This window comes from Scyliorhinus canicula, chromosome 7 (genome assembly GCF_902713615.1).
Source record: "Scyliorhinus canicula chromosome 7, sScyCan1.1, whole genome shotgun sequence".
Classification (NCBI taxonomy): Eukaryota; Metazoa; Chordata; class Chondrichthyes; order Carcharhiniformes; family Scyliorhinidae; genus Scyliorhinus; species Scyliorhinus canicula.
Genome location: NC_052152.1, coordinates 92416894 through 92424995, shown reverse-complemented (window position 1 = coordinate 92424995; position 8102 = coordinate 92416894). Strand labels below are relative to the sequence as shown.

The following is an 8102-nucleotide window of genomic DNA, read 5'->3' as shown; positions in this document are numbered from 1 at the left end:
ATGGTCATATCTTGAATTGATGTAATGTTTTTTTTCTTAAAATTGCAGCTCTAAGTGATAACCTCCTGCTTTCAATGGTGGCACAGAGGACAGCACTGCATACTTTCAGAGAATGTGGCCTATTGTGCATCCCTGGCTTCCTTCACTCCAACAATGGCAGCCCAATACTCAAAATATGAAAACCTCATCAATAGATTGGCAAGGGGCGGCGGTACATTAAACATGATATTTATTTTCAGCAACAAAGCTCTAGAAGACATTTCTTGAATAGTTTTCACAGCTGAGATTAGTTTTGTATCCAGTCCTCTATTGACAGTGTTATGCCGGTGTGGATGTTGATCAAATCACTTTCTAGCTGGATGGTGAAAAACTGAGCAGGGTTTCGTCATCCATCCCTTTAAGAGATGCTTTGAGTTAGTAAGAAAGTTGGGGATATTGTGTGGTACCGGGTTTGTAGATCATTCTGTCCTCCTATTCAGTAGTTAATATTAAATTCTCATAATTCAATAATATGCATGCCGAAAAGTATCATTTAGCCTTCTGAAAATATTTTAGCTAAAAAGATCATTGTATTTATATAATCAACAAATGAGGGTGTCAAAATATTCCAGAGTACTTTGCTCAATTAATTACTTGTGAAGTGCAGTGTCTGTGGTGGATAGGTTCCCTTTACTGAACATTGGCACCATTTGTGTTCTTTGCTGCAGCCCATTGTACCAGTTAGGTGTGTGAAAAGATTTGTAATGAACTCTGTGAGCTGGTTACACCTCTCCTCATGCATGAGCATATGCATAATCCACCACTTCAAACAGACCTTCAGTAACCTCCTCTGGTTCCCCTGTGTCAATTACTCCAATACCTCAACCCCTCCGCATTCCCTTCATGGAGAATATTGGGATGTTTTGCTGTTTAATTATCTCCACAAAAATATATCATTGCACTATTCATTGAACATCTCTATTTAATAGCTTCCCATGATATTTGTCCCGCAATCCCTAACTAGATGCTAATTCTTGTCCCGATATGACAACGCAATGTTAAACTTGAAAACTAATTATGGCCCTTTCATACATAAGCCAAAATTGCCATAGTTTACAATTTCTATGCAAGCATAACAGAAGAAATGTTAAAAGTACTGTCAATCCGTCATCCCCATTCTGTGACCAAAGTTCTTCATAATTAAAAGAGAATAAGGTAAGGCAGTAGAACTTATTGAACAGTGTGAAAATCAGTATGCTGCAGATTTTTTTTAGAATTTGCTTGTATAAGTATCAGTAAGGTTACCGTCAACTTATTCTGTCAAATACTGCAACGCAACCAAATAAGGCCGCAGTAGTATTTTGTGGTCAGTGCAAGACATTCTGAGCATTGTGATAAATGCACAGAAGCAATACTTTTTGAGCTGTCTCATTTATTTGTGCAAGGAACTCACTTGACTGACAAATCAATAGGAGTTACTTTGATGTCTGTATTAGAATCTTCTTTTCTGCCTCTAGTTGCTAAGGAAGTGGGGTTGTTGAGGAAGTGGTACTTTATCACAAGGACATCGCCGAACCAAAATAACTGAAATTTGCAAGCACCTTGTGATTAACATCCTCTCCCGCAATCATTTATATTGTGTCATTTTACAGAACCTCTGTGACTAAAGGCACACTTTAGCTGTGAAGAAAAAGCTAAGATTCTGTCTTTAGCTTTGTCAGCCTGCATCCAGTGCAGTAGTTTAATGTGGAAGTTTTTTGTGTCGTGGCTGCGAGTGTGTTTAGAATTCATTCTTCCAACAATTAAACTAGTTTAATGACTGTCAGTGTCTGGCTGATGTATGTATTCACTGAGGTTGTGTAAAATGACACACTATGCGTAACCACATGGGCCAAAGAAGTGCTCTGTTGAATTTTTGCCCTGCTTTAATTGACCTTAACTGGTGATGGGAAGAGGGAATGAGCTTGTCCTCAGTGTCCATGAGCTGATTAATCTATTGGGGCTTCCACTTCTAGTTATCTACCGTCTCCTGCTACAACGTTTGTTTGTGTGTATCCTTGCAGATGAAGGGTGGAGAGGAGTATTGGGCTTGGTTATATATAGTTGAAACAATTTCTAAAGTCCAAACCCACAGAAGGAATAGTCATTTGAGTGGAATTCCATACTAAATCCTGTTCCATGGAGAATACCTACTGTGATGCAGCAACACATGAATATAGAGAAAAAGGTCTTAATTTATTCAAGACCAAACAGAATAAAAGCAGAAGTCCCATTGTCAGGATGGAGCTGGAATACAAGGTAGCCAGGAAACAATTCTGCTCACTTTTTTCCCCAAGGTTGTCACAAGCTTGTGGAACCTCAATTATAAACTAATTCAAAATATATCACAATTCAGCAAAGTGAAATTGGTATATTGGTGGTGATTTACTGGTGAGTAGTGCACTTTGCAGAGCTAATATGAGTTTCTGAGAACGGTCGTGAGCCACGTAGACATTGCCCTTGTTTACAAGCTGCCAGTCTCTTATTTGATATGCAAGGGGAGATGGAGGATTGGCATAAGCTAAGTGCATCACGCAAGTGCCAAGGAAGCAGACATAGATCTGAATTAAGTGATGCTTTTAACCACACTGGTTGCCCTTAATGAAATGGAACCCCTTGCAGTTCAGGAATATAGTAGACTTGGCTGCAGGATCATGATGCTTTGTCTGCTGTCAATGCATCCAAAATCTGGGGAAAGCCTGTAATCTTAGTGGACTTCAGAGCCCTGTCTTTGTGCTTTCCATTGGACAAGGAACTGGGATGAAAATTCTTGCTCGAGCTCTATTGCCTACTTAATACAAGCATGGTTTGCAGTTGGATGATGTTACCTAGATAAACTAGAGGTAAAAAGGCAGAGGACCATAGTGACATTAATTGCCACATATGCAATGCCAATAATGAGCACAATCTTTGCATGCACTGCTCATCTGAGATGTAGGTGACTGAAGGTTCTCTTTCTCTGGCCTCCGTGTATCTCCATGTGAAGTTTCCTCCTAATGCTGTTCCTCTTCCCAGCATTAAAAACCAATAGGATTCCTGCTGTCAGACCCACATAATTGAAAAGAACCAAATGCGTTGCACAAATTGCATTGCTTTAGATAAGCTCAGCCAGGGTGGCATTAATGTTGACACCTACAACCTTGAGATTTTTGGTCATTTGAGAAACAGCTCCATAATTTGCATGCGTGGCTTGTTTGCATAGCTTGTTAAAGATAAGCTTAGCTCTGATGCTTCCGACAGTCCAATAGCCAATATTTATTTAAGCAAAGCATATTTAGAAGGGAATGCAACCATAGATACCCCAGAACGAATTTAAATCTTAAGCATAGCAAACTTTGATTTGATATGCTGCAAGATACAGCAAGTTTAATTCCAATGTAACAGCCATGAATCTTCCAGGCAATATATTTAGTATGCCTTTAGCATTTCAGTATTTTTTAAAATATAAGTTTAGTGTACCCAATCATTTTTCCAATTAAGGGGCAATTTAGAGTGGCCAATCCACCTAGCTTGCACATTTTTGTGTTGTGGGGGCAAAACCCACACAGACACAGGGAGAAAGTGCAAACTCCACACAGACAGTGACCCGGAATCGAACCTGGGACCTCAGCGCCATGAGGCCGCAGTGCTAACCCACTGCGCAGCATTTACTCAAGATGCTAATTATGTATTATTTTTGCTAAGATTGCTTTCCAATTCTCACTTATGGGGCACCATAGTTGGCATTATGCACCAGCTTCCTCCACCTGAAGGAGTGACTGGTCTGAAAGTCCACTACCATTAACAGAAACAAAGTCATGTTAGATTTCAAATGTTTTATTTGCATATCAAAAACATCAGTTACTGTGCATGCCAACAGATTGAACAAAATGGCACTCTACAATATTGATTTATTCCTTGGCATCTTCCTTTCCATTCACAGGCATTTGATGATTTAAGGTTCCTGCAGTCTTTCGTGGGCTCCTCTTGGACACGGCAAACCACTGCTACCAGAAGTACAAAGCCAGCCAAAAAACGGTCAGTAGTTATTTTCCCCTTCACAAAAAAGGGAGGGGCATGTGGAAGAAAAATGGGAGGGGAGGGGACGAGACCGACTGGGTAGGAGCCAGCCAGTTCACTCAATATCCAAGTTTTTAAAGAGATACATAGCTAGAAGGCAATGCTCGTGGAATGTACAGTGCCAATCAGAAAAAAAAAATCATTATGTCTTTTTTGCCGTTCGCTCTTCTTCTACCGCTTTCTTCTCAGCTGCAATTGCTGGAAATTGAAGAGAGAGGGGATTAGAATGCAGATGAGCTAGTGTCTTAGCGATCTTGCCATTTCTCTCCCCACGCTCAGAAGCAAATTCACACTCACCAATGTAGGAAAGAAAGGATGGAGCGCTGAGCTGGATAGACTGCCGCGTTATTACAAATAGTTCACACACAGGAAAATAAAGTAGATAAGAAACGTTAAAAACCCTCCCCCAAACAAGCCGGAATATATTTAATGATTTTATTTAAATCAATCAAAGCCAGAGAAACCACATGGCATTGATGATTCGGTTCTCCTTAGCCACAGAGCAATCTTTCCCCTAGTCAATTGTTGGTTGTAGCTAGAGAGACCACGCCCGTCCCCCGCACATTGAAGAAAACATGGGTCTCTATTGCACCTACTTTCTGCGTCCGGCAATATGGCATTTTCTTTTGTCGTAGTTTCCTTAAGAGAATCCTTTTTGAAGTCAGTGATTGCCTTTGTCAACTCGCTTTTATTTGCTGGTGCTTTGGAGTCGTTGTCAGCCATTATATAAGCTCCAGATACCTGCATTAGAACACAAGCGTTACTTAGTGAACACTTTGTCCCCAATCGCAACAACAAGGTAGCAGCCACCACTGTGCTTAGCGCACCATTTATTACAAAGAAAAATAACCGGATAGTGATCTCTTAATTGTAGTCAAGTCTCTTCATTCACGTTTACAGAGCAGTCACTGCGCGCCACCAACTCAACAGCGGCTCCCAGTCCATGAAAACCTATTAGTACACAATCTTGTATTTAAGGTCCCAAAAAAATCTTCATTTTAATCTACTTCCCCCATTAACACCCCACAAACAATACTTTCCTTCTCGCCCCCGCAGACCAGGATGTTTCGCTCACAATAAATTCCTTACAACAAAAATAAAGCGCGAAAAAGCACACAGTACTCGCATGCTATTCCTGCAACCGCACCATTGAGAAGACACACAAGCAGCTTTAAATTATTAATAAACTTCTTACCACTCGTGCACACTGTCCAAAGAAATAACTCAACTCAAGGGAAGCTCACCCAAGACTGAGGAGCGCTGTCTTGGGGCCGAGCTGTTATATTGGGATGTATGCAAATTGCAGACACGTCACAAGTTGCCTGTGCACCCATTGCCTCTCCTTGGCTTCTCCCTTCAGTAAGAGCCAGTGAACTGGGCGTGTTTGCATAGTGGGAGGGGATTGTGAGACGCCTCCCGCGGCAGGGTTTGCATTGTGAACTCGCTGCCCAGCAGACCTTGAATCCACCAGTAACAGCAGCAGGCAGCCCGAGAGCTTTTACCAAGAGCGACCTCAAGCGAGATCAGCATGACATTGTCACCGCAGCCCCAGCTCCCTCTGCATGCTGCAGGATCTAGTTCCGTTTTCGTTACGCTTTGAAACAATCGTTCATTTCCTAACTCACTCCTTTAATTGTACACAATGTGGGCGGGCCGATTATCAAAAACTCAAAACGAAAGAGATCCAACAAAAGTGCCCCTTTTTTTGAGGGGTACAAGAGTAAACAAAACATACCAAAGAAAAAGGCATTTAAGTCACATGAGCTACAAAGTTAATGATACACTCCAGCCTCTGTGGAATCCAAGTCTCAAAGATATCACTGGGCATTAGGGTCATTTGGGTATGGGCACAGTGATTTGCACTGTTGCTTCACAGCACCAGGGTTCCTGGTTTGATTCCCCGCTTGGGTCACTGTCTGCGGAGATTGCATGTGTCTGTGTGGGTTTCCTCTGGGTGCTCCAGTTTCTCCCCACAAGTCCCAAAAGACGGGCGAGATTCTCTGCAAATGCGGAGAATCGTAAAGGCTGCCGTGGAACAGGCCGTGACCCACGGCAGCCTTTACGCCCACTTCCGGGGCCGATTCCCCCCCCCCCCCGGGCGGGGCTGGAAGAGCGGCCCCATACGTCACGGCGGCGCGGCCTTGACGACGGTCGTCAAGGCCGCACGGCAAGTGTCACGCCGGCTGACGCGGCTGATGACATCAGCCGCGCATGCGCGGGTTGGACAACGCCAACCCGCACATGCACGGTTGGCGTCTTTTCCCTCAGCCGCCCCGCAAGACGTGGCGGCTTGATCTTGCGGGGCGGCGGAGAGAAAAGAGTGCGTCCGTTTGGGACGCGGGCCCGACGATCGGTGGGCACCGATCGCGGGCCCTTGCCCTCTGGAGCAGGGCCGTGCTACCGGCGTGGCAATCGGGCCCCTAGATGCCCCAAACGGGCATCTGGCACCGTTTTCACGACGGCAGCAAGCAGGTGTGTTTGCTGTCGTGGAAAAACGGGCGTGAAGGCCCAGCCGCTCGGCCCATCCGGGTCGGAGAATTGCCATTCGCCGTAAAAAACGGCGAGCGGCAATTCGTGGCGTGGGGTGGGCGTGGGGGGGGGGGGGGGGAGAATAGCGGGAGGGCGTGAAAAATGTCGGGAGGCCCTCCCGCTATTCTCCCAAGCGTCGTGGGGAGCGGAGAATCGCGCCCGTGCTGTTAGGTGAATTAGACATTCTGAATTCTCTCTCTGTGTACCTGAACAAACGCCGCATTGTGGCAACTAGGGCTTTTCAAGTAACTTCATTGCGGTGTTAATGTAAGCCTACTTGTGACAATAAAGTTTATTATTATAGTGGTGGACAAGAGGCAGAAAAGCGATCACACCTACAGATCACATCCAACCTTTCCTAGTGCTCGAAAGCATTGTTTGAGTTCTTTAGTGTTTTGGTTATTGTTGGAAATTTCCAGGATAAAACATGGCATTTAATTTCCAAGTAGACAATGGGGGCGCAATTCTCCGGTGTCACGCCGGTTGGGAGAATAGCGGGCCACGGCAGTTTTTCACGTGACGCCGGTCCGACGCGCTCCCGCGATTCTCTCAAACGGCCAAATCTGTTCCGTCGTGTTCTGCACACCAAAACCTGGAGAATCGCCCGATGCACCCAAAATGACGATTCTCCGGAACCCCCACTATTCTCCGGCCCGGATGGGCCGAAGTCATGACGGCGTGACCCCAGTTCACGCCGTCGCCGTCCACACCTGCCTTTTAAAGTCATTAGCCAGTCGTGCTGGCTGACGAGGAGTGAGGAGGTGAGCGGACCGTCCCGGAGTCTTCGCAAACTGGGGAAGGCATCCCCGAGAACGCAGCGGCCAGTGGGGGGAGGAAGGGGGGGGAGGGAGCGAGTAGTGGGGGGGGGGGCAGGGAGCGAGTAGTGGAGGGGGGGAGAGAGCGAGTACTGGAGGGGGGGGAGAGCGAGTAGTGGGGGGGAGGGAGCGAGTAGTGGAGGGGGGGAGAGAGCAAGTACTGGAGGGGGGAGAGAGCGAGTAGTGGGGGGGGGAGCGAGTAGTGGGGGGGAGGGAGCGAGTAGTGGAGGGGGGGAGAGAGCGAGTAGTGGGGGGGGAGCGAGTAGTGGAGGGGGAGAGATGGAGTAGTGGGGGGGAGGGAGTGAGTAGTGGGGGGGAGGGAGCGAGTAGTGGAGGGGGGGGAGAGCGAGTAGTGGAGGGGGAGAGATGGAGGAGTGGGGGGGGAGAGAGGGAGTAGTGGAGGGGGAGAGGGAGCAGCGGAGGGGGAGAGAGGGAGTAGTGGAGGGGGAGAGGGAGCAGTGGAGGGGGTAGAGGGAGTAGTGGAGGGGGAGAGGGAGCAGTGGAGGGGGTAGAGGGAGTAGTGGAGGGGGAGAGGGAGCAGTGGAGGGGGAGAGAGGGAGTAGTGGAGGGGGAGAGGGAGTAGTGGAGGGGGAGAGAGGGAGTAGTGGAGGGGGAGAGATGGAGTAGTGGGGGGGAGAGAGGGAGTAGTGGAGGGGGAGAGGGAGCAGTGGAGGGGGAGAG

At 46.8% G+C, this 8102-nt stretch overlaps 1 long non-coding RNA gene across 1 annotated transcript; it reads right to left on the bottom strand.

Annotated features, from left to right (window-relative positions):
- Nucleotides 1-3818: 3818 nt before the first annotated feature.
- Nucleotides 3819-5493, bottom strand: LOC119969194. The gene is made up of 3 exons (XR_005461308.1): nucleotides 5273-5493; nucleotides 4674-4818; nucleotides 3819-4275 (listed from the first exon to the last, which is right to left on the bottom strand). It is a non-coding gene; the product is annotated as an uncharacterized LOC119969194 (long non-coding RNA).
- Nucleotides 5494-8102: the final 2609 nt, after the last annotated feature.